The sequence below is a fragment of the Carcharodon carcharias genome, chromosome 21, assembly GCF_017639515.1.
Source record: "Carcharodon carcharias isolate sCarCar2 chromosome 21, sCarCar2.pri, whole genome shotgun sequence".
Taxonomy (NCBI): Eukaryota; Metazoa; Chordata; class Chondrichthyes; order Lamniformes; family Lamnidae; genus Carcharodon; species Carcharodon carcharias.
The window spans coordinates 5,881,923-5,908,409 of NC_054487.1; positions in this window are offsets into that span (position 1 = coordinate 5,881,923).

Sequence of the window (26,487 nt, forward strand, 5' to 3'; positions counted from 1 at the left end):
GTTTAACTCAGCTAAATCTGTTTAACTCTGTTTGCCTCTGTGTAACTCTGTTTGTCTCTGTTTAACTCTGTTTGCCCCTTTTTCACTTTGTTTAACTCAGTTTCACTCTCTATAACTCTGTTTGACTGTATTTGTCTCTGTTTGCCTCTGTTTAACTCTGTTTAACTCATTTTGCCTCTGTTTGCATATGTTTGCCTCCGTTTAACTCTCTATAACTCTGTTTGACTGTGGTTGTCTCTGTTTGCCTCTGTTTAACTCTGTTTAACTCCTTTTGCCTCTGTTTGCATATGTTTGCCTCTGTTTAACTCTCCTAATGCTTTTTCACTTTTTTTAACTCTGTTTCGCTCTCTTTAACTCTGACTGTGTTTGCCTCTGTTTGCCTCTATTTAACTCCGTTTAATTCCATTTGCCTCTGTTTGCCTCTGTGTAACTCTGTTTAACTCCATTTGCCTCTGTTTAAATCTGTTTGCCTCCGTTTAACTCTGTTTGCCTCTTTTTCACTCTATTTAACTCTGTTTCACTCTCTTTAACTCTGTTTGACTGTGTTTGTCTCTGTTCGCCTCTGTTTAACTCTGTTTAACTCTGTATGGCTCTGTTTGCATCTGTTTGCCTCTGTTTAACTATGATAACTCTTTTTAACTCTGTTTGCCTCTGAACTCCTCTGTCTGCCTCCGTGTAACACTGTTTGCCTCTTTTTCACTTTGTTTAACTCTGTTTCACTCTCTTTAACTCAATTTGACTGTGTACGCCTCTGTTTGCCTCTATTTAACTCTGTTTAACTCCATTTGCCTCTGTTTAAATCTGTTTGCCTCTGTTTAACTCTGTTTGCCTCTGCTTCACTCTGTTTAACTCTGTGTCACTCTCTTTAACTCTGTTTGACTGTGTTTGTCTCTGTTCGCCTCTGTTTAATTCTGTTTAACTCTGTATGGCTCTGTTTGCATCTGTTTGCCTCTGTTTAACTATGATAACTCTTTTTAACTCTGTTTGCCTCTGAATACCTCTGTCTGCCTCCGTTTAACACTGTTTGCCTCTTTTTCACTTTTTTTAACTCTGTTTCACTCTCTTTAACTCTGTTTGACTGTGTTTGTCTCTGTTCGCCTCTGTTTAACTCTGTTTAACTCTGTATGGCTCTGTTTGCATCTGTTTGCCTCTGTTTAACTATGATAACTCTTTTTAACTCTGTTTGCCTCTGAACTCCTCTGTCTGCCTCCGTGTAACACTGTTTGCCTCTTTTTCACTTTGTTTAACTCTGTTTCACTCTCTTTAACTCAATTTGACTGTGTACGCCTCTGTTTGCCTCGGTTTAACTCTGTGTGCCTCTTTTTAAATCTGTTAAACTCAGTTTGCCTCTGTTTACCTCTATTTGCCTTGGTTTAAATCTGTTTAACTCTGTTTGCTTCTTTTTCACTTTGTTTAACTCTCTTTCACTCTCTTTCACTCTGTGTGACTGTGTTTTCCTCTGTTTAACTCTGTTTAACTCCATTTGCCTCTGTTTACCTCTGTTTGCATCTGTTTGACTCTGTTTAAATCTGCTAACTCTGTTTGCCTCTGTGTAACTCTGTTTGTCTCTGTTTAACTCTGTTTGCCCCTTTTTCACTTTGTTTAACTCAGTTTCACTCTCTATAACTCTGTTTGACTGTATTTGTCTCTGTTTGCCTCTGTTTAACTCTGTTTAACTCCTTGTGCCTCTGTTTGCATATGTTTGCCTCTGTTTAACTCTCCTAAAGCTTTTCAACTCTCTTTGCCTCTGCACTCCTCTTTTGACTCTGTGTAACTCTGTTTAACTCCATTTACCTCTGTTTCAATCCATTTGCCTCGGTTTAAATCTGTTTGCCTCTTTTTCACTTTGTTTAACTCTCTTTTACTCCATTTGCCTCTGATACCCTCTGTTTACATGTGTTTAACTCTGTTTAACTCCTCTTGCCTCTGTTTGCATCTGTTTACCTCTGTTTTACTCTCCTAACTCTCTTTAACTCTCTTTGCCTCTGAACTTTTCTGTTTGCCTCTGTTTAACTCTGTTTGCCTCTGTTTAAATCTGTGTGCCTCTTTTTCAATCTGTTAAACTCAGTTTGCCTCTGTTTAACTCTGTTTGCTTCTTTTTCACTTTGTTTAACTCTGTTTCGCTCTCTTTAACTCTGTTTGACTGTGTTTGCCTCTATTTGCCTCTATTTAACTCTGTTTAACTCCATTTGCCTCTGTTTAAATCTGTTTGCCTCTGTTTAACTCTGTTTGCCTCTGCTTCACTCTGTTTAACTCTGTGTCACTCTCTTTAACTCTGTTTGACTGTGTTTGTCTCTGTTCGCCTCTGTTTAATTCTGTTTAACTCTGTATGGCTCTGTTTGGATCTGTTTGCCTCTGTTTAACTCTGATAACTCTTTTTAACTCTGTTTGCCTCTGAACACCTCTGTCTGCCTCCGTTTAACACTGTTTGCCTCTTTTTCACTTTTTTTAACTCTGTTTCACTCTCTTTAACTCAATTTGACTGTGTACGCCTCTGTTTGCCTCTGTTTAACTCTGTTTGCCTCTGTTTAACTCTGTGTGCCTCTTTTTAAATTTGTTAAACTTAGTTTGCCTCTGTTTACCTCTATTTGCCTTGATTTAAATCTGTGTAACTCCGTTTGCCTCTGTTTAACTCTGTTTGCTTCTTTTTCATTTTGTTTCACTCTGTTTCACTCTCTTTCACTCTGTGTGAATGTTTTTGCCTTTGTTTAACTCCATTTGCCTCTGTTTGCCTCTGTTTGCATCTGTTTGACTCTGTTTAACTCAGCTAAATCTGTTTAACTCTGTTTGCCTCTGTGTAACTCTGTTTGTCTCTGTTTAACTCTGTTTGCCCCTTTTTCACTTTGTTTAACTCAGTTTCACTCTCTATAACTCTGTTTGACTGTATCTGTCTCTGTTTGCCTCTGTTTAACTCTGTTTAACTCATTTTGCCTCTGTTTGCATATGTTTGCCTCCGTTTAACTCTCTATAACTCTGTTTGACTGTGGTTGTCTCTGTTTGCCTCTGTTTAACTCTGTTTAACTCCTTTTGCCTCTGTTTGCATATGTTTGCCTCTGTTTAACTCTCCTAATGCTTTTTCACTTTTTTTAACTCTGTTTCGCTCTCTTTAACTCTGACTGTGTTTGCCTCTGTTTGCCTCTATTTAACTCCGTTTAATTCCATTTGCCTCTGTTTGCCTCTGTGTAACTCTGTTTAACTCCATTTGCCTCTGTTTAAATCTGTTTGCCTCCGTTTAACTCTGTTTGCCTCTTTTTCACTCTATTTAACTCTGTTTCACTCTCTTTAACTCTGTTTGACTGTGTTTGTCTCTGTTCGCCTCTGTTTAACTCTGTTTAACTCTGTATGGCTCTGTTTGCATCTGTTTGCCTCTGTTTAACTATGATAACTCTTTTTAACTCTGTTTGCCTCTGAACTCCTCTGTCTGCCTCCGTGTAACACTGTTTGCCTCTTTTTCACTTTGTTTAACTCTGTTTCACTCTAACTCAATTTGACTGTGTACGCCTCTGTTTGCCTCGGTTTAACTCTGTGTGCCTCTTTTTAAATCTGTTAAACTCAGTTTGCCTCTGTTTACCTCTATTTGCCTTGGTTTAAATCTGTTTAACTCTGTTTGCTTCTTTTTCACTTTGTTTAACTCTCTTTCACTCTCTTTCACTCTGTGTGACTGTGTTTTCCTCTGTTTAACTCTGTTTAACTCCATTTGCCTCTGTTTACCTCTGTTTGCATCTGTTTGACTCTGTTTAAATCTGCTAACTCTGTTTGCCTCTGTGTAACTCTGTTTGTCTCTGTTTAACTCTGTTTGCCCCTTTTTCACTTTGTTTAACTCAGTTTCACTCTCTATAACTCTGTTTGACTGTATTTGTCTCTGTTTGCCTCTGTTTAACTCTGTTTAACTCCTTTTGCCTCTGTTTGCATATGTTTGCCTCTGTTTAACTCTCCTAAAGCTTTTTAACTCTCTTTGCCTCTGCACTCCTCTTTTGACTCTGTGTAACTCTGTTTAACTCCATTTACCTCTGTTTCAATCCATTTGCCTCGGTTTAAATCTGTTTGCCTCTTTTTCACTTTGTTTAACTCTCTTTTACTCCATTTGCCTCTGATACCCTCTGTTTACATGTGTTTAACTCTGTTTAACTCCTCTTGCCTCTGTTTGCATCTGTTTACCTCTGTTTTACTCTCCTAACTCTCTTTAACTCTCTTTGCCTCTGAACTTTTCTGTTTGCCTCTGTTTAACTCTGTTTGCCTCTGTTTAAATCTGTGTGCCTCTTTTTCAATCTGTTAAACTCAGTTTGCCTCTGTTTAACTCTGTTTGCTTCTTTTTCACTTTGTTTAACTCTGTTTCGCTCTCTTTAACTCTGTTTGACTGTGTTTGCCTCTATTTGCCTCTATTTAACTCTGTTTAACTCCATTTGCCTCTGTTTAAATCTGTTTGCCTCTGTTTAACTCTGTTTGCCTCTGCTTCACTCTGTTTAACTCTGTGTCACTCTCTTTAACTCTGTTTGACTGTGTTTGTCTCTGTTCGCCTCTGTTTAATTCTGTTTAACTCTGTATGGCTCTGTTTGCATCTGTTTGCCTCTGTTTAACTCTGATAACTCTTTTTAACTCTGTTTGCCTCTGAACACCTCTGTCTGCCTCCGTTTAACACTGTTTGCCTCTTTTTCACTTTTTTTAACTCTGTTTCACTCTCTTTAACTCAATTTGACTGTGTACGCCTCTGTTTGCCTCTGTTTAACTCTGTTTGCCTCTGTTTAACTCTGTGTGCCTCTTTTTAAATTTGTTAAACTTAGTTTGCCTCTGTTTACCTCTATTTGCCTTGATTTAAATCTGTGTAACTCCGTTTGCCTCTGTTTAACTCTGTTTGCTTCTTTTTCATTTTGTTTCACTCTGTTTCACTCTCTTTCACTCTGTGTGAATGTTTTTGCCTCTGTTTAACTCCATTTGCCTCTGTTTGCCTCTGTTTGCATCTGTTTGACTCTGTTTAACTCAGCTAAATCTGTTTAACTCTGTTTGCCTCTGTGTAACTCTGTCTCTGTTTAACTCTGTTTGCCCCTTTTTCACTTTGTTTAACTCAGTTTCACTCTCTATAACTCTGTTTGACTGTATTTGTCTCTGTTTGCCTCTGATTAACTCTGTTTAACTCATTTTGCCTCTGTTTGCATATGTTTGCCTCCGTTTAACTCTCTATAACTCTGTTTGACTGTGGTTGTCTCTGTTTGCCTCTGTTTAACTCTGTTTAACTCCTTTTGCCTCTGTTTGCATATGTTTGCCTCTGTTTAACTCTCCTAATGCTTTTTCACTTTTTTTAACTCTGTTTCGCTCTCTTTAACTCTGACTGTGTTTGCCTCTGTTTGCCTCTATTTAACTCCGTTTAATTCCATTTGCCTCTGTTTGCCTCTGTGTAACTCTGTTTAACTCCATTTGCCTCTGTTTAAATCTGTTTGCCTCTGTTTAACTCTGTTTGCCTCTTTTTCACTCTATTTAACTCTGTTTCACTCTCTTTAACTCTGTTTGACTGTGTTTGTCTCTGTTCGCCTCTGTTTAACTCTGTTTAACTCTGTATGGCTCTGTTGGCATCTGTTTGCCTCTGTTTAACTATGATAACTCTTTTTAACTCTGTTTGCCACTGAACACCTCTGTCTGCCTCCGTTTAACACTGTTTACCTCTTTTTCACTTTGTTTAACTCTGTTTCATTCTCTTTAACTCTATTTGATTGTGTACGCCTCTGTTTGCCTCTGTTTAACTCTGTTTGCCTCTGTTTAACTCTGTTTGCTTCTTTTTCGCTTTGTTTATCTCTGTTTCATTCTGTGTGACTGTTTTTGCCTCTGTTTGCCTTTGTTTAACTCTGTTTAACTCCATTTGCCTCTGTTTGCCTCTGTTTGCATCTGTTTGTCTTTGTTTAACTCTGCTAACTCTGTTTAACTCTGTCTGCCTCTGTGTAACTCTGTTTAACTCCATTTGCCTCTGTTTAAATCTGTTTGTCTCTGTTTAACTCTGTTTGCCTCTTTTTCACTTTGTTTAACTCTGTTTCACTCTCTCTAAGTCTGTTTGACTGTGTTTGTCTCTGTTTGCCTCTGTTTCACTCTGTTTAACTCCTTTTGCCTCTGTTTGCATACGTTTGCCCCTGTTTAACTCTCCTAAAGCTTTTTAACTCTCTTTGCCTCTGCACTCCTGTTTGCCTCTGTGTAACTCTGTTTGCCTTGGTTTAAATCTGTTTAACTCTGTTTCCCTCTGTTTAACTTTGTTTGCTTCTTTTTCACTTTGTTTAACTCTGTTTCGCTCTCTTTAACTCTGTTTGACTGTGTTTGCCTCTGTTTGCCTCTATTTAACTCTGTTTAACTCCATTTGCCTCTGTTTGCATATGTTTGCCTCCGTTTAACTCTCTATAACTCTGTTTGACTGTGGTTGTCTCTGTTTGCCTCTGTTTAACGCTGTTTAACTCCTTTTGCCTCTGTTTGCATATGTTTGCCTCTGTTTAACTCTCCTAACGCTTTTTAACTCTCTTTGCCTCTGCACTCCTCTGTTTCCCTCTGTGTAACTCTGTTTAACTCCATTTGCCTCTGTTTAAATCTGTTTGCCTCTGTTTAACTCTGTTTGCCTCTTTTTCACTCTGTTTAACTCTGTTTCACTCTCTTTAACTCTGTTTGACTGTGTTTGTCTCTGTTCGGCTCTGTTTAACTCTGTTTAACTCTGTATGGCTCTGTTTGCATCTGTTTGCCTCTGTTTAACTATGATAACTCTTTTTAACTCTGTTCGCCACTGAACACCTCTGTCTGCCTCCGTTTAACACTGTTTGCCTCTTTTTCACTTTGTTTAACTCTGTTTCACTCACTTTAACTCAATTTGTCTGTGTACGCCTGAGTTTGCCTCTGTTTAACTCTGTTTGCCTCTGTTTAACTCTGTGTGCCTCTTTTTAAATTTGTTAAACTTAGTTTGCCTCTGTTTACCTCTATTTGCCTTGGTTTAAATCTGTGTAACTCCGTTTGCCTCTGTTTAACTCTGTTTGCTTCTTTTTCATTTTGTTTAACTCTGTTTCACTCTCTTTCACTCTGTGCGAATGTGTTTGCCTCTATTTAACTCTGTTTAACTCCATTTGCCTCTGTTTGCCTCTGTTTGCATCTGTTTGCCTCTGTGTAACTCTCTTTGCCTCTGTTTAACTCTATTTGCCCCTTTTTCACTTTGTTTAACTCAGTTTCACTCTCTATAACTCTGTTTGACTGTATTTGTCTCTGTTTGCCTCTGTTTCACTCTGTTTAACTCTGTTTGCCACTGTTTGCATATGTTTGCCTCCGTTTAACTCTCTATAACTCTGTTTGACTCTGGTTGTCTCTGTTTGCCTCTGTTTAACTCTGTTTAACTCCTGTTGCTTCTGTTTGCATATGTTTGCCTCTGTTTAAATCTCCTCAAGCTTTTTAACTCTCTTTGCCTCTGCACTCCTCTTTTGCCTCTGTGTAACTCTGTTTAACTCCATTTACCTCTGTTTAAATCTGTTTAAATCTCTCTATAAGTCTGTTTGACTGTATTTGTCTCTGTTTGCCTCTGTTTCACTCTGTTTAACTCCTTTTGCCTCTGTGATCATACGTTTGCCCCTGTTTAACTCTCCTAAAGCTTTTTAACTCTCTTTGCCTCTGCACTCCTCTGTCTGCCTCTGTGTAACTCTGTTTAACTCCATTTGCCTCTGTTTAAATCTGCTTGCCACTGTTTAACTCTGTTTGCCTCTTTTTCACTCTGTTTAACTCTGTTTCACTCTCTTTAACTCTGTTTGACTGTGTTTGTCTCTGTTTGCCTCTGTTTTACTCTATTTAACTCTGTTTGGCTCTGTTTGCATCTGTTTGCCTCTGTTTAACTCTGATAACTCTTTTTAACTCTGTTTGCCTCTTTTTCACTTTGTTTAACTCTGTTACACTCTCTTTAACTCAATTTGACTGTGTACGCCTCTGTTTGCCTCTGTTTAACTCTGTTTGCCTCTGTTTAACTCTGTGTGCCTCTTTTTAAATCTGTTAAACACAGTTTGCCTCTGTTTACCTCTATTTGCGTTGGTTTAAATCTGTGTAACTCTGTTTGCCTCTGTTTAACTCTGTTTGCTTCTTTTTCATTTTTTTTAAATCTGTTTCACTCTCTTTCACTCTGTGTGACTATGTTTGCCTCTGTTTGCCTCTGTTTAACTCTGTTTAACTCCATTGCCTCTGTTTGCCTCTGTTTGCATCTGTTTGACTCTGTTTAACTCTGCTAACTCTGTTTAAATCTGTTTTCCTCTGTGTAAATCTGTTTAACTCCATTTGCCACTGTTTAAATCTTTTTGCCTTGGTTTAAATCTGTTTGCCTCTTTTTCACTTTGTTTAACTCTGTTTTACTCCATTTGCCTCTGATACCCTCTGTTTACATGGCTATCTCTGTTTAACTCCACTTGCCTCTGTTTGCATCTGTTTACCTCTGTTTAACTCTCCTAACTCTCTTTAACTCTCTTTGCCTCTGAACGCCTCTGTTTGCCTTTGTTTAACTCTGTTTGCCTCTGTTTAACTCTGTGTGCCTCTTTTTAAATCTGTTAAACTCAGTTTGCCTCTGTTTAACTCTGTTTGCCTTGGTTTAATTCTGTGTAACTCTGTTTGCCTCTGTTTAACTCTGTTTGCTTCTTTTTCGCTTTGTTTATCTCTTTTCACTCTGTGTGACTGTGTTTGCTTCTGTTTGCCTCTGTTTAACTCTGTTTAACTCCATTTGCCTCTGTTTAACTCTGTTTGTCTCTGTTTAACTCTGTTTGTCTCTTTTTCACTTTGTTTAACTCTGTTTCACTCTCCATAAGTCTGTTTGACTGTGTTTTTCTCTGTTTGCCTCTGTTTAACTCTGTTTAACTCCTTTTGCCTCTGTTTACATATGTTTGCCTCTGTTTAACTCTGTTTAACTCCATTTGCCTCTGTGTGCCTCTGTCTGCATCTGTTTGTCTTTGTTTAACTCTGCTAACTCTGTTTAACTCTGTCTGCCTCTGTGTAACTCTGTTTAACTCCATTTGCCTCTGTTTAAATCTGTTTGTCTCTGTTTAACTCTGTTTGCCTCTTTTTCACTCTGTTTAACTCTGTTTCACTCTCTTTAACTCTGTTTGACTGTGTTTGCCTCTGTTTAACTCTGTTTAAATCTGTATGGCTCTGTTTGCATCTGTTTGCCTCTGTTTAACTCTGATAACTCTTTTTAACTCTGCCTCTGAACCCTCTGTCTGCCTCCGTTTAACACTGTTTGCCTCTTTTTCACTTTGTTTAATTCTGTTTCACTCTCTTTAACTCTATTTGACTGTTTACGCCTCTGTTTGCCTCTGTTTATCTCTGTTTGCCACCGTTTAACTCTGTGTGCCTCTTTTTAAATCTGTTAAACTCAGTTTGCCTCTGTTTACCTCTATTTGCCTTGGTTTAATTCTGTGTATCTCTGTTTGCCTCTGTTTAACTCTGTTTGCTTCTTTTTCATTTCGTTTAAATCTGTTTCACTCTCTTTCACTCTGTGTGACTGTGTTTGCCTCTGTTTGCCTCTGTTTAACTCTGTTTAACTCCATTTGCCTCTGTTTGCCTCTGTTTGCATCTGCTTGACTCTGTTTTACTCTGCTAACTCTGTTTAAATCTGTTTTCCTCTGTGTAACTCTGTTAACTCCATTTTCCTCTGTTTAAATATGTATGTCTCTGTTTAACTCTGCCTCTTTTTCACTTTGTTTAACTGAGTTTCACTCTCTATAACTCTGTTTGACTGTATTTGTCTCTGTTTGCCTCTGTTTAACTCTGTTTAACTCCTTTTGCCTTTGTTTGCATGTGTTTACCTCTTCAAGCTTTTTATCTCTCTTTGCCTCTGCACTCATCTGTTTGCCTCTGTTTAACTCCGTTTGCCACTTTTTCACTTTTTATAACTCTGTTTCACTCTCTTTAACTGTATTTGTCTCTGTTTGCCTCTGTGTAACTCTGTTTAACTCCATTTGCCTCTGTTTAAATCTGTTTGCCTCGGTTTAACTCTGTTTGCCTCTTTTTCACTTTGTTTAACTCTGTTTTACTCCATTTGCCTCTGATACCCTCTGTTTACATCGCTATCTCTGTTTAACTCCACTTGCCTCTGTTTGCATTTGTTTACCTCTGTTTAACTCTCCTAACTCTCTTTAACTCTCTTTGCCTCTGAATGCCTCTGTTTGCCTTTGTTTAACTCTGTTTACCTCTGTTTAACTCTGTGTGCCTCTTTTTCAATCTGTTAAACTCAGTTTGCCTCTGTTTAACTCTGTTTGCCTTGGTTTAAATCTGTTTAACTCTGTTTGCCTCTGTTTAACTCTGCCTCGGTTTAAATGTTTAACTCTGTTTGCCTCTATTTTACTCTGTTTGCATTTGTCTAACTCTGTGTGCCTCTTTTTAAATCTCTTTAGCTCAGTTTGCCTCTGTTTAATTCTGTTTGCATTGGTTTAAATCTGTTTAACTCTGTTCGCCTCTTTTTAACTCGGTTTGACTCTTTTTCAATTTGTTTAAATCTGTTTCACTCTCTTTAACTCTGCCTTTGTTTGCCTCTGTTTGCCTCTATTTAACTCTGTTTAACTCCATTTGCCTCTGTTAGTGTCTGTTTACATCTGTTTAACTCTGTTTGGTTCTGTTTGCATCTGTTTGCCTCTGTTTAACTCTGCTAACTATTTTTACCTCTCTTTGCCTCTGAACGCATCTGTTTGCCTCTGTTTAACTCTGTTTGCCTCCTTTTCACATTGCTTAACTCTGTTTCACTCTAACTCTGTTTGACTGTGTCTGCCTCTGTTTGCCTCTATTTTTATCTGTTTGCATCTGTTTAACTCTCATTAGCTCTATTTGCCTCTGTTTAAATGGGTTAAACTCAGTTTGCCTCTGTTTAACTCTGTTTGCTTCGGTTTAAATGTTTAACTCTGTTTGCCTCTATTTTACTCTGTTTAACTCTGTTTGATTGTGTTTGCCTCTGTTTCACTCTGTTTAAATCCGTTTGCCTCTGTTTAACTCTGTTTGCCTCTGTCTGCCTCTGTTTGCCTCTGTATAACTCAGTTTGCCTCTGTTTAACTCTGTTTGCCTCTGTTTAACTCTGTGTGCCTCTTTTCTAATCTGCTTAACAAAGTTTGCCTCTGTTTAACTCTGTTTGCAATGGTTTAAGTCTGCTTTACTCTGTTTGCCTCTGTTTAACTCTGTTTTCTTCCTTTTCACTTTGTTTAACACCGTTTCACTCTCTTTAACTCTGCTTGACTGTGTTTGCCTCTGTTTGCCTCTGTTTAACTCCTTTTGCCTCTGTTTGCATATGTTTGCCTCTGTTTAACTCTCATAAAGCTTTTTAACTCTCTTTGCCTCTGCACTCCTCTGTTTGCCTCTGTTTAACTACGTTTGCCACTTGTTCATTTTTTTTTTATCTGTTTCACTCTCTTTAACTCTGTTTGACTCTCTTTGTCTCTGTTTGCCTCTGTGTAACTCTGTTTAACTCCATTTGCCTCTGTTTAAATCTGTTTGCCTCGGTTTAACTCTGTTTGCCTCTTTTTCACTTTGTTTAACTCTCTTTTACTCCATTTGCCTCTGATACCCTCTGTTTACATGTGTTTAACTCTGTTTAACTCCTCTTGCCTCTGTTTGCATCTGTTTACCTCTGTTTAACTCTCGTAACTCTCTTTAACTCTCTTTGCCTCTGAACACCTCTGTTTGCCTCTGTTTAACTCTGTTTGCCTCTGTTTAACTCTGTGTGCCTCTTTTTCAATCTGTTAAACTCAGTTTGCCTCTGTTTAACTCTGTTTGCCTTGGTTTAAATTTGGTTATCTCTGTTTGCCTCTGTTAAACTTTGTTTGCTTCTTTTTCACTTTGTTTAACTCTGTTTCACTCTCTTTAAATCTGTTTGACTGTGTTTGCCTCTGTTTGCCTCTATTTAACTCTGTTTAACTCCATTTGCCTCTGTTTGCCTCTGTGTAACTCTGTTTAACTCCATTTGCCTCTGTTTAAATCTGTTTGCCTCAGTTTAACTCTGTATGCGTCTTTATCATTTTGTTTAACTCTGTTTTACTCCATTTGCCTCTGATACCCTCTGTTTACATCTGTTTGCCTCTGTTTAACTCTGTTTGCCTCTTTTTCACTTTGTTAAACTCTTTCACTCTCTTTAACTCTGTTTTACTGTGTTTGCCTCTGTATAAATCTGTTTGCCTCTGTTTAACTCTGCTAACTCTTTTTAACTTTGTTTGCCTCTGTACGCCTCTGTTTGCCTCTGTTTAACTCTCTTTAACTCTATTTGCCTCTGTTTAAATTGGTTTAACTCAGTTTGCCTCTGCTTAACTCTGTCTGCCTCTATTTTACTCTGTTTGCCTCTGTTTAACTCTGTGTGCCTATTTTTAAATCTGTTTAACTCAGTTTGCCTCTGTTTAATTCTGTTTGCCTTGGTATAAATCTGTATAACTCTGTTTGGCTCTGTTTAACTTGGATTGCCTCTTTTTCACTTTGTTTAAATCTGTTTCACTCTCTTTAACTCTGTTTGACTGTGTTTGCCTCTGTTTGCCCTTGTTTAACTCTGGTTAACTCCATTTGCCTCTGTTAGTCCCTGTTTAAATCTGTTTAAATCTGTTTGCCTCTGTTTGCATCTGTTTGCCTCTGTTTAACTCGGCTAACTCTTTTTAACTCTCTTTGCCTCTGAACGCCTCAGTTTGCTTCTGTTTAACTCTGTTTAACTCTGCTTATCTCCATTTGCCTCTGTTAGCATCTGTTTAAATCTGTTTAACTCAGTTTAACTCTGTTTGCCTCTGTTTGCCTCTGTTTAAATGTGTTTAACTCCATTTGCCTCTGTTTAAATCTGTTTGCCACTGTTTAACTCTGTTTGCCTCTTTTTCACTTTGTTTAACTCTGTTTCACTCTCTATAACTCTGTTTGACTGTGTTTGTCTCTGTTTGCCTCTGTTTAACTCTGTTTAACTCCTTTTTGCCTCTGTTTGCATATGTTTGCCTCTGTTTAACTCTCCTAAAGCTTTTTAACTCTCTTTGCCTCTGTTTAACTCCGTTTGCCTCTTTTTCACTCTGTTTAACTCTGTTTCACTCTCTTTAACTCTGTTTTACTGTGTTTGCCTCTGTTTGCCCCCGTTTGCCTCTGCTTGCCTCGGTTTAACTCTGCTAACTCTTTTTAACTCTGTTATTTTCTGTACGCATCTGTTTGTATCTTTTTAACTCTGTTTAAATGTGGTTGCCTCTGGTTGCCTCTGTTTAACTCTGTTTAACTCAGTTTGCCTCTGTTTAATCTTGTTTGCCTCGGTTGAAATCTGTTTAACTTTGTTTGCCTCTATTTTACTCTGTTTAACTCTGTTTAACTCTGGCTCTGCTAAATCTGCTTACCTCTGATTATCTCTGTTTAATTATGTTCAACTCTGTATAACTCTGTTTGCCTCTGTTTACATCTGTTTGCCTCTGTTTAACTCTGTTTAACTCTGTATGCCTCTATTTTGATCTGTATATCTGTGTTTGCCTCTGTTTAACTCTGTTTGCCTCTTTTTCACTTTATTTAAATCTGTTTCACTCTCTGTAAGTCTGTTTGACTGTGTCTGCCTCTTTTTGCCACTGTTTGCCTCTGTTTAACTCTGTTTAACTCCATTTGCCTCTGTTAGCCTCTGTTTAAATCTGTTTAACTCAGTTTAACTCAGTTTGCCTCTGTTTAAATCTGTTTAACTCCATTGCCTCTGTTTAAATCTGTTTGCCACTGTTCAATTCTGTTTAACTCTGTGTGCCTCGTTTTAAATTTGTTTAACTCTGTTTGCCTCTGTTTAACTCTGTTTCACAATCTTTAGCTCTCTTTGACTGAATTTGCCTAATTGCCTCTGTTTAACTCTGTTTAACTCGATTTTCCTCTGTTACCCTCTGTTTACATCTGTTTAACTCTGTTTGCCTCTGTTTGCATCTGTTTGCCTCTGTTTAACTCTGCTAAATCTTTTTAACTCTGTTTGCATCTGTACGCCTCTGTTTGCCTCTGTTCAAGTCTGTTTACCTCTGTTTAACTCTGTTTGCCTCTGTTTGCCTCTTTACAACACTGTTGAAATCCATTTGCCTCTGTTTAAATCTGTGTGCCTCTGTTTAAATCTGTTTGCCTCTTTTTCAAACTCTGTTTAACTCTGTTTCACTCTCTTTAACTCTGTTTGGCTCTGTTTGCATCTGTTTGCCTCTGTTTAACTCTGCTAACTTTTTTGCCGCTGAAAGCCTTTGTTTGCCTCTGTTTAACTCTGTTTGCCTCTTTTTCACTTTGTTTAACACTGTTTCACTCTATTTAACTCTGTTTGACTGTGACTGCCTCTGTTTGCCTCTGTTTAAATCCGTTTAACTCTCTTTAACTCTCTTTGCCTCTATTTGCATCTGTTTGCCTCTGCTAACTCTTTTTAACTCTGTTTGCCTCTGTACGCCTCTGTTTGCCTCTGATTAACTCTGCTTAAATCTGCTTGCCTCTGTTTGCCTCTGTTTAACTCTCTTTAACTCTATTTGCCTCTGTTTCAATCGGTTTAACTCATTTTGCCTCTGTTTAACTCTGCCTCGGTTTAAATGTTTAACTCTGTTTGCCTCTATTTTACTCTGTTTGCATTTGTCTAACTCTGTGTGCCTCTTTTTAAATCTCTTTAACTCAGTTTGCCTCTGTTTAATTCTGTTTGCATTGGTTTAAATCTGTTTAACTCTGTTCGCCTCTTTTTAACTCGGTTTGACTCTTTCTCAATTTGTTTAAATCTGTTTCACTCTCTTTAACTTTGCCTTTGTTTGCCTCTGTTTGCCTCTATTTAACTCTGCTAACTATTTTTAGCTCTCTTTGCCTCTGAACGCATCTGTTTGCCTCTGTTTAACTCTGTTTGCCTCCTTTTCACATTGTTTAACTCTGTTTCACTCTCTTTAACTCTGTTTGACTGTGTCTGCCTCTGTTTGCCTCTATTTTTATCTGTTTGCCTCTGTTTAACTCTCATTAGCTCTATTTGCCTCTGTTTAAATCGGTTTAACTCAGTTTGCCTCTGTTTAACTCTGTTTGCCTCGGTTTAAATGTTTAACTCTGTTTGCCTCTATTTTACTCTGTTTAACTCTGTTTGATTGTGTTTGCCTCTGTTTCACTCTGTTTAAATCCGTTTGCCTCTGTTTAACTCTGTTTGCCTCTGTTTGACTCTGTTTGCCTCTGTGTAACTCAGTTTGCCTCTGTTTAACTCTCTTTGCCTCTGTTTAACTCTGTGTGCCTCTTTTCAAATCTGTTTAACTAAGTTTGCCTCTGTTTAACTCTGTTTGCATTGGTTTAAATCTGCTTAACTCTGTTTGCCTCTGTTTAACTCTGTTTGCCTCGGTTTAAATGTTTAACTCTGTTTGCCTCTATTTTACTCTGTTTGTTTGTGTTTGCCTGTGTTTCACTCTGTTTAAATCAGTTTGCCTCTGTTTAACTCTGTTTGCCTTTGTTTGCATCTGTTTAACTCAGTTTGCCTCTCTTAAACTCTGTTTGCCTCTGTTTAACTCTGCGTGCCTCTTTTTTAAATCTGTTTAACTCAGTTTGCCTCTGTTTAATTCTGTCTGCCTTGGTTTAAATCTGTTTAACTCTGTTTCACTCTCTTTAACTCTGTTTGATTGTGTTTGCCTCTGTTTACCTCTGTCTAACTCCATTTGCCTCTGTTAGCCTCTGCTTAAATCTGTCTAACTCTGTTTAACTCTGTTTGGTTCTGTTTGCATCTGTTTGCCTCTGTTTAACTCTGATAACTCTTTTTAACTCTCTTTGCCTCTGAACGCCTCTCTTTGCCTCTGTTTAACTCTGTTTGCCTCTTTTTCACTTTGTTTAACTCTGTTTCACTCTCTTTAACTCTTTTTGACTGTGTCTGCCTCTGTTTGCCTCTGTTTAAATCTGTTTAACTCTGTTAAACTCTCTTTGCCTCTATTTGCGTCTCTTTGCATCTATTTAACTCTGTTTAACCCTGCTTAACTCCATTTGCCTCTGTTAGACTCTGCTTAAATCTGTTTAACTCTGTTTACCTCTGTTTGCATCTGTTTGCCTCTGATTAACTCTGCTAACTCTGTTTAACTCTGTTTGCCTCTTTTTCACTTTGTTTAATCTCTGTTTCACAATCTTTAACTCTCTTTGGCTGTGTTTGCCTTTGTTTGCCTCTGTTTAACTCTGTTTGCCTCTGTTTGCATCTGTTTGCCTCTGTTTAACTCTGCTAACTCTTTTTAACTCTCTTTGCCTCTGAACGCCTCTGTTTGCCTCTGTTTAACTCTGTTTGCCTCTTTTTCACTTTGTTTAACTCTGTTTCACTCTCTTTAACTCTGTTTGACTGTGTCTGCCTCTGTTTGCCTCTGTTTAAATCTGTTTAACTCTGTTTAACTCTCTTTGCCTCTATTTGTATCTGTTTGCCTCTGTTTAACACTGCTAACTCCTTTTAACTCTGTTTGCCTCTGTACACTTCTGTTTGCCTCTGTTTAACTCTGCTTAAATCTGCTTGCCTCTGTTTATCTCTCTTTAACTCTATTTGCCTCTGCTTAAAATGGTTTAACTCTGTTTGCCTCGGTTTAAATGTATAACTCTGTTTGCCTCTATTTTACTCTGTTTAACTCTGTTTGATTGTGTTTGCCTCTGTTTCACTCTGTTTAAATCCGTTTGCCTCTGTTTAAATCCGTTTGCCTCTGTTTAACACTGTTTGCCTCTGTTTGCGTCTGTTTAACTCTTTTTGCCTCTCTTTAACTCTGTTTGCTTCTGTCTGCATCTGTTTAATTCATTTTGCCTCTCTTTAACTCTGTTTGCCTCTGTTTAACTCTGCGTGCCTCTTTTTTAAATCTGTTTAACTCAGTTTGCCTCTGTTTAATTCTGTCTGCCTTGGTTTAAATCTGTTTGCCTCTGTTTAACTCGGTTTGCCTCTTTTTCACTTTGTTAACTCTTTTTCACTCTCTTTAACTCTGTTTGACTGTGTTTGCCTCTGTTTACCTCTGTTTAACTCCATTTGCCTCTGTTAGCCTCTGTTTAAATCTGTTTAACTCTGTTAAACTCTCTTTGCCTCTATTTGCGTCTCTTTGCCTCTGTTTCACTCTGTTTAACACTGCTTAACTCCATTTGTCTCTGTTAGACTCTGCTTAAATCTGTTTAACTCTGTTTAACTCTGTTTGATTGTGTTTGTCTCTGTTTCACTCTGTTTCAATCCGTTTGCCTCTGTTTAAATCCGTTTGCCTCTGTTTAACACTGTTTGCCTCTGTTTGCGTCTGTTTAACTCTTTTTGCCTCTCTTTAACTCTGTTTGCTTCTGTCTGCATCTGTTTAATTCAGTTTGCCTCTCTTTAACTCTGTTTGCCTCTGTTTAACTCTGCGTGCCTCTTTTTTAAATCTGTTTAACTCAGTTTGCCTCTGTTTAATTCTGTCTGCCTTGGTTTAAATCTGTTTAACTCGGTTTGCCTCTGTTTAACTCGGTTTGCCTCTTTTTCACTTTGTTAACTCTTTTTCACTCTCTTTAACTCTGTTTGACTCTGTTTGCATCTGTTTGCCTCTGTTTAACTCTGTTTTACTCCATTTGCTTCTGTTACCCTCTGTTTAACTCTGTTTAACTCCATTTGTCTCTGCTTGCCTCTGTTTAACTCTGTGTGCCTCTTTTTTAAATCTGTTTAACTCAGCTTGCCTCTGGTTAACTCTGTTTGCCTTGGTTTAAATCTGTTTAACTCTGTTTGCCTTTGTTTAACTCTGTTTGCTTCTTTTTCACTTTGTTTAACTCTGTTTCACTCTCTTTAACTCTGTTTGACAGTGTTTGCCTCTGTTTAACTCCATTTGCCTCTGTTTGCCTCTGTTTAAATCTGTTTAACTCTGCTTAACTCTGTACACCTCTGTTTGCCTCTGTTTGCCTCTGTTTAACTCTGTTTCCCTCTTTTTGCCTCTGTTTAACACTGTTTGCCTCTTTTTCACTTTGTTTAACTCTGTTTCACGCTCTTTATCTCTGTTCGACTGTGTGTGCCTCTGTTTGCCTCTCTTTGCCTCTGTTTAACTCTGTTAACTCTGTTTAACTCCATTTGCCTCTGTTAGCCTCTGTTTAACTCTGTTTGCCTCGGTTTGCATGTGTTTGACTCTGTTTGCCTCTGCTCAATCTATTTAACTCTGTTTGCCTCTGTACACCTCTATTTGCCCCCGTTTAACTCTGTTTACCTCTGTTTAACTCTGTTTAACTCTGTTTGGCTCTGTTTGCATCTGTTTGCCTCTGTTTAACTCTGCAAACTCTTTTTAACTCTGTTTGCCTCTATACGCCTCTGTTTGCCTCTGTTAATCTCTTCTTAAATCTGCATGCCTCTGTTTGCCTCTGTTTAACTCTCTTTAACTCTATTTGCTCTGTTTAAATCGGTTTAACTCAGTTTGCCTCTGTTTAACTCTATTTGCCTCGGATTAAATGTTTAACTCTGTTTGCCTCTATTTAACTCTGTTTATCTCTGTTTGATTGTGTTTGCCTCTGTTTCACTCTGTTTGAATCAGTTTGCCTCTGTTTAACTCATTTTGCCTCTGTTTAACTCTGTTTGCCTCTGTTTAACTCTGGTTGCCTTGGTTTAAATCTGTTTAACACTGTTTGCCTCTGTTTAATTCTGCTTCCTTTTCAATTTGTTTAACTCTGTGTCACTCTCTTTAACTCTGTTTGACTGTGTTTGCCTCTGTTTAACTCTGTTTGCCTCTGTTTGCCTCTGTGTAACTCTGTTTAACTCCATTTGCCTCTGTTTAAATCTGTGTGCCTCTGTTTAACTCTGTTTGCCTCTTTTTCACTTTGTTTAATTCTGTTTCACTCTCTTTAACTCTGTTTGACTGTGTCTGCCTCTGTTTGCCTCTTTTAATATCTGTTTAACTCTGTTAACTCTACTTGCCTATATTTGCATCTGTTTGCCTCTGTGTAACTCTGTTTAACTCCATTTGCCTCTGTTTGCATCTGTTTGCCTCTGTTTAACACTCCGAATTTTTTTTAACTCTCCTTGCCTCTGAAGGCCTCTGTTTGCCTCTGTTTAACTCTGTTTGCTGCTGTTTAACTCTGTGTGCCTCTTTTTAAATCTGTTTAACTCAGTTTGACTCTGTTTAACTCTGTTTGCCTTGGTTTAAATCTGTTTAACTCTGTTTGCCTCTGTTTAACTCTGTTTCCATCTTTTTGCCTCTGTTTAACTCTGTTTATCACCATTTGCCTCGGTTAAATCTATATGCCTCTGTTTAAATCTGTTTGCCACGTTTTCACTTTATTTAACTCTGTTTCACTCTCTTTATCTCTTTGGCTGTGTGTGCCTCTGTTTGCCTCTCTTTGCCTCTGTTTAACTCTGTTTAACTCTGTTAAACTCCATTTGCCTCTGTCAGCCTCTGTTTAACTCTGTTTGCCTCTGTTTGCATCTGTTTGCCTCTGTTTGCCTCTGCTAACTCTTTTTAACTGTGTTTGCCTCTGTACGCCTCTGTTTGCCTCTGTTTATCTCTGCTTAAATCTGTTTGCCTCTGTTTAACTCTCTTTAACTCTATTTGCCTCTGTTTAAATCATTTTAACTCAGTTTGCCTTTGTTTAACTCTGTTTGCCTCAGTTTAAATGCTTAAATCTGTTTGCCTCTAGCTTACATTCTTTAACTCTTTGTTTGTGTTTGCCTCTGTTTCACTCTGTTTGAATCTGTTTGCCTCTGTTTAACTCTGTTTGCCTCTGTTTGCCTCTGTTTAACTCTCTTTACCTCTATTTGCCTCTGTTTAAATCGGTTTAACTCATTTTGCCTCTGTTTAACTCTGCCGCGGTTTAAATGTTTAACTCTGTTTGCCTCTATTTAACTCTGTTTATCTCTTTTTGATTGTGTTTGCCTCTGTTTCACTCTGTTTGAATCCGTTTGCCTCTGTTTAACTCTTTTTAACTCTGTTTGCTTCTGTTTGCCTCTGAATAACTCATTTTGCCTCTGTTTAACTCTGTTTGCCTCTGTTTAACTCTGTTTGCCTCTGTTTAACTCTGTGTGCCTCTTTTTAAATCTGTTTAACTCAGTTTGCCTCTGTTTAATTCTGTTTGCCTTGGTTTAAATCTGTTTGCCTCTGTTTAACTCTGTTTGCTTCCTTTTCAATTGGTTTAACTCTGTGTCACTCTCTTTAACTCTGTTTGACTGTGTTTGCCTCTGTTTGCCTCTGTTTCAATCTGTTTAACTCCATTTGCCTCTGTTTGCAGCTGCTTGTCTCTGTTTAACTCTGCTAACTCTTTTTAACTCTCTTTGCCTCTGTGCGCCTCTGTATGCCTCTGTATGCCTCTGTTTGCCTCTGTTTAATGCTGTTTCCCTCTGTTTAACTCTCTTTAACTCCATTTGCATCTGTTTAACTCTGTTTAACTCTGGTTGCCTTGGTTTAAATCTGTTTGCTTCCTTTTCAATTTGTTTAACTCTGTGTCACTCTCTTTAATGCTGTTTTACTGTGTTTGCCTCTGTTTGCCACTGTTTAACTCTGTTTAACTCCATTTGCCTCTGTTTGCATCTGCTTGTCTCTGTTTAACTCTGATAACTCTTTTTAACTCTCTTTGCCTCTGTACGCCTCTGTATGCCTCTGTTTGCCTCCGTTTAATGCTATTTACCTCTGTTTAACTCTGTTTGCCTCTGTTTGCCTCTGTGTAATTCTGTTTAACTCCATTTGCCTCTGTTTAAATCTGCTTGCTTCCGTTTAACTCTGTTTGCCTCTTTTTCACTTTGTTTAACTCTGTTACAGTCTCTTTAACTCTGTTTGACTGTGTTTGCCTCTGTGTGCCTCTGCTTAACTCTGTTTAACTCCATTTGCCTCTGTTACTCTCTGTTTACATCTGTTTAACTCCTTTTGCCTCTGTTTGCATCTGTTTGCCTCTGTTTAACACTCCTAATTCTTTTTAACTCTCTTTGCATCTGAAGGCCTCTGTTTGCCTCTGTTTAACTCTGCCTCTGTTTAACTCTGTGTGCCTCTTTTTAAATCTGTTTAACTCAATTTGACTCTGTTTAACTCTGTTTGCCTTGGTTTAAATCTGTTTAACTCTGTTTGCCTCTGTTTAACTTTGTTTGCTTCTTTTTCACGTTGTTTAACTCTGTTTCACTCTCTTTAACTCTGTTTGGCTGTATTTGCCTATGTGTGCCTCTGTTTAACTCTGTTTGCCTCTGTTTAACTCTGTTTAACTCTGTTTCCATCTTTTTGCCTCTGTTTAACTCTGTTTATCTCCATTTGCCTCGGTTAAATCTGTTTGCCTCTGTTTAAATCTGTTTGCCACGTTTTCACTTTATTTAACTCTGTTTCACTCTCTTTATCTCTGTTTGGCTGTGTGTGCCTCTGTTTGCCTCTCTTTGGCTCTGTTTAACTCTGTTTAACTCTGTTAAACTCCATGTTCCTCTGTTAGCCTCTGTTTAACTCTGTTTGCCTCTGTTTGCATCTGTTTGCCTCTGTTTGCCTCTGCTAACTCTTTTTAACTGTGTTTGCCTCTGTACGCCTCTGTTGGCCTCTTTTTATCTCTGCTTAAATCTGTTTGCCTCTGTTTAACTCTCTTTAACTCTATTTGCCTCTGTTTAAATCGTTTTAACTCAGTTTGCCTTTGTTTAACTCTGTCTCGGTTTAAATGCTTAAATCTGTTTGCCTCTAGCTTACATTCTTTAACTCTGTTTGTTTGTGTTTGCCTCTGTTTCACTCTGTTTGAATCCGTTTGCCTCTGTTTAACTCTGTTTGCCTCTGTTTGCCTCTGTTTAACTCTCTTTACCTCTATTTGCCTCTGCCTAAATCGGTTTAACTCATTTTGCCTCTGTTTAACTCATTTTGCCTCTATTTAACTCTGTTTATCTCTTTTTGATTGTGTTTGCCTCTGTTTCACTCTGTTTGAATCCGTTTGCCTCTGTTTAACTCTTTTTAACTGTTTGCTTCTGTTTGCCTCTGAATAACTCATTTTGCCTCTGTTTAACTCTGTTTGCCTCTGTTTAACTCTGTTTGCCTCTGTTTAACTCTGTGTGCCTCTTTTTAAATCTGTTTAAATCAGTTTGCCTCTGTTTAACTCTGTTTGCCTTGGTTTAAATCTGTTTGCCTCTGTTCAACTCTCTTTGCTTCCTTTTCAATTTGTCTAACTCTGTTTCACTCTCTTTAACTCTGTTTGACTATGTTTGCCTCTGTCTCACTCTGTTGAACTCCATTTGCCACTGTTTGCATCTGTTTGCCTCTGTTTAACACTCCTAACTCTTTTTAACTCTCTTTGCATCTGAAGGCCTCTGTTTGCCTCTTTTTAACTCTGTTTGCCTCTGTTTAACTCTGTTTGCCTCTTTTTCTCTTTGTTTAACTCTGTTTCACTCTCTTTAACTCTGTTTGACTGTGTTTGCCTCAGTGTGCCTCTGCTTAACTCTGTTTAACTCCATTTGCCTCTGTTACCCTCTGTTTACATCTGTTTAACTCCATTTGCCTCTGTTTGCATCTGTTTGCCTCTGTTTAACACTCCTAACTCTTTTTTAACTCTGTGTCTGAAGGCCTCTGTTTGCCTCTGTTTAACTCTGTGTGCCTCTTTTTAAGTCTGTTTAACTCAGTTTGACTCTATTTAACTCCGTTTGCCTTGGTTTAAATCTGTATAACTCTGTTTGCCTCTGTTTAACTCTGTTCTTTTTCACTTTTGTATCTCCGTTTCACTCTCTTTAACTCTGTTTGATTGTGTTTGCCTCTGTTTGCCTCTGTTTAATTCCATTTGCCTCTGTTTGCATCTGTTTAAATCTGTTTAACTCTGTTTGCCTCTGTTTAATTCCATTTGCCTCTGTTTGCATCTGTTTAAATCTGTTTAACTCTGTTTGCCTCTGTACGTCTCTATTTGCCTCTGTTTAACTCTGTTTAACTCTGTTTGCCTCTGTTTAACTCTGTTTAACTCTGTTTCCATCTTTTTGCCTCTGTTTAACTCTGTTTATCTCCATTTGCCTCGGTTAAATCTGTTTGCCACGTTTTCAATTTTTTTAACTCTGTTTCACTCTCTTTATCTCTGTTTGGCTGTGTGTGCCTCTCTTTGCCTCTCTTTGCCTCTGTTTAACTCTGCTAAACTCTGTTTAACCCCATTTGCCTCTGTTAGCCTCTGTTTACATCTGTTTAACTCCATTTGCCTCTGTTTGCATCTGTTTGCCTCTGTTTAACCCTCCTAACTCTTTTTATCTCTCTTTGCATCTGAAGGTCTCTGTTGGCCTCTGTTTAAGTCCGTTTGCCTCTGTTTAACTCTGTGTGCTCTTTTTAAATCTGTTTAACTCAGTTTGACTCTATTTAACTCTGTTTGCCTTGGTTTAAATCTGTTTAACTCTGTTTGCCTCTGTTTAACTCTGTTTGCTTCTTTTTCACTTTGTTTAACTCTGTTTCACTCTCTTTAACTCTGTTTGACTGTGTTTGCCTCTGTTTGCCTCTGTTTAACTCCATTTGCCTCTGTTTGCATCTGTCTAAATCTGTATAACTCTGTTTGCCTCTGTTTGCATCTGTTTGCCTCTGTTTGCCTCTGCTAACTCTTTTTAACTGTGTTTGCCTCTGTACGCCTCTGTTTGCCTCTGTTTATCTCTGCTTAAATCTGCTTGCCTCTGTTTGCCTCTGTTTAACTCTCTTTAACTTTATTTGCCTCTGTTTAACTCTGTTTGCCTCTTTTTCACTTTGTTTAATTCTGTTTCACTCTCTTTAACTCTGTTTGAGTGTGTCTGCCTCTGTTTGCCTCTTTTAATATCTGTTTAACTCTGTTAACTCCCCTTGCCTCTATTTGCATCTGTTTGCCTCTGTTTAACTCTGCAAACTATTTTTAACTCTGTTTGCCTCTGTACGCCTCTGATTGCCTCTGTTTTTCTCTTCTTAAATCTGCATGCCTCTGTTTGCCTCTGTTTAACTCTCCTTAACTCCATTTGCCTCTGCTTAAATTGGTTTAACTCAGTTTGCCTCTGTTTAACTCTGTTTGCTTCGGTTTAAATGTTTAACTCTGTTTGCCTCTATTTTACTGTGTTTAACTCTGTTTGATTCTGTTTGCCTCTGTTTCACTTTGTTTGAATCTGTTTGCCTCTGTTTAACTCTGTTTGCCTCTGTTTGCCTCTGTTTAACTCTCTTGAAGTCTATTTGCCTCTGTTTAAATCGGTTTAACTCAGTTTGCCTCTGTTCAACTCTCTTTGCTTCCTTTTCAATTTGTTTAACTCTGTGTCACTCTCTTTAACTCTGTTTGACTGTGTTTGCCTCTGTTTAACTCTGTTTAACTCTATTTGCCACTGTTTGTTTCTGCTTGTCTCTGTTTAACTCTGCTAACTCTTTTTAACTCTCTTTGCCTCTGTACGCCTCTGTATGCCTCTGTATGCCTCTGTCTGCCTCCGTTTAATGCTGTTTGCCTCTGTTTAACTCTGTTTGCCTCTGTTTGCCTCTGTGTAATTCTGTTTAACTCAATTTGCCTCTGTTTAAATCTGCTTGCCTCTGTTTAACTCTGTTTGCCTCTTTTTCACTTTGTTTAACTCTGTTTCTCTCTCTTTAACTCTGTTTGACTGTGTTTGCCTCTGAGTGCCTCTGCTTAACTCTGTTTAACTCCATTTGCCTCTGTTACCCTCTGTTTACATCTGTTTAATTCCATTTGCCTCTGTTTTCATCTGTTTGCCTCTGTTTAACAGTCCTAACACTTTTTAAATCTCTTTGCATCTGAAGGCCTCTTTTTAACTCTGTTTGCCTCTGTTTAACTCTGTGTGCCTCTTTTTAAATCTGTTTAACTCAGTTTGACTCTATTTAACTCCGTTTGCCTTGGTTTAAATCTGTTTAACTCTGTTTGCCTCTGTTTAACTCTGTTTGCTTCTTTTTCACTTTTGTATCTGTTTCACTCTCTTTAACTCTGTTTGACTGTGTTTGCCTGTTTGCCTCTGTTTAACTCCATTTGCCTCTGTTTGCATCTGTTTAAATCTGTTTAACTCTGTTTGCCTCTGTACGCCTCTGTTTGTCTCTGTTTAACTCTGTTTGCCTCTGTTTAACTCTGTTTAACTCTGTTTCCATCTTTTTGCCTCTCTTTAACTCCATTTGCCTCGGTTAAATCTGTTTGCCTCTGTTTAAATCTGTTTGCCACGTTTTCACTTTTTTTAACTCTGTTTCACTCTCTTTATCTCTGTTTGGCTGTGTGTGCCTCTCTTTGCCTCTCTTTAACTCTGCTAAACTCTGTTTAACTCCATTTGCCTCTGTTAGCCTCTGTTTAACTCTGTTTGCCTCTGTTTGCATCTGTTTGCCTCTGTTTGCCTCTGCTAACTCTTTTTAACTGTGTTTGCCTCTGTACGCCTCTGTTTGCCTCTGTTTATCTCTGCTTAAATCTGCTTGCCTCTGTTTGCCTCTGTTTAACTCTCTTTAACTCTAATTGCCTCTGTTTAAATCGGTTTAACTCAGTTTACCTTTGTTCAACTCTGTTTGCCTCGGTTTAAATGCTTAAATCTGTTTGCCTCTAGCTTACTCTGTTTAACTCTGTTTGATTGTGTTTGCCTCTGTTTCACTCTGTTTGAATCTGTTTGCCTCTGTTTAACTCTGTTTGCCTCTGTTTAACTCTCCTTACCTCTATTTGCCTCTGTTTAAATCAATTTAACTCAGTTTGCCTCTGTTTAACTCTGTTTGCCTCGGTTTAAATGTTTAACTCTGTTTGCCTCTGTTTAACTCTGTTTATCTCTTTTTGATTGTGTTTGCATATGTTTGCCTCTGTTTAACTCTGTTTGCTTCTGTTTGCCTCTGTTTAACTCATTTTGCCTCTGTTTAACTCATTTTGCCTCTGTTTAACTCTGTTTGCCTCTGTTTAACACTGTGTGCCTCTTTTTAAATCTGTTTAACTCAGTTTGCCTCTGTTTGCATCTGTTTGCCTCTGTTTCACTCTGTTTGAATCCGTTTGCCTCTGTTTAACTCTGTTTGCCTCTGTTTAACTCTCTTTAACTCAATTTGCCTCTGTTGAAATCGGTTTAACTCAGTTTGCCTCTGTTTAACTCTGTTTAACTCCATTTGCCTCGGTTAAATCTGTTTGCCTCTGTTTAAATCTGTTTGCCACGTTTTCACTTTTTTTTAACTCTGTTTCACTCTCTTTATCTCTGTTTGGCTGTGTGTGCCTCTCTTTGCCTCTCTTTGCCTCTGTCTAACTCTGCTAAACTCTGTTTAACTCCATTTGCCTCTGTTAGCCTCTGTTTACATCTGTTTAACTCCATTTGCCTCTGTTTGCATCTGTTTGCCTCTGTTTAACCCTCCTAACTCTTTTTAACTCTCTTTGCATCTGAAGGCCTCTGTTTGCCTCTGTTTAAGTCCGTTTGCCTCTGTTTAACTCTGTGTGCCTCTTTTTAAATCTGTTTAACTCAGTTTGACTCTATTTAACTCTGTTTATCTCTTTTTGATTGTGTTTGCCTATGTTTGCCTCTGTTTAACTCTGTTTGCTTCTGTTTGCCTCTGTTTAACTCATTTTGCCTATGTTTAACTCATTTTGCCTCTGTTTAACTCTGTTTGCCTCCGTTTAACACTGTGTGCCTCTTTTTAAATCTGTTTAACTCAGTTTGCCTCTGTTTAATTCTGTTTGCCTTGGTTTAAATCTGTTTGCCTCTGTTTAACTCTGTTTGCTTCCTTTTCAATT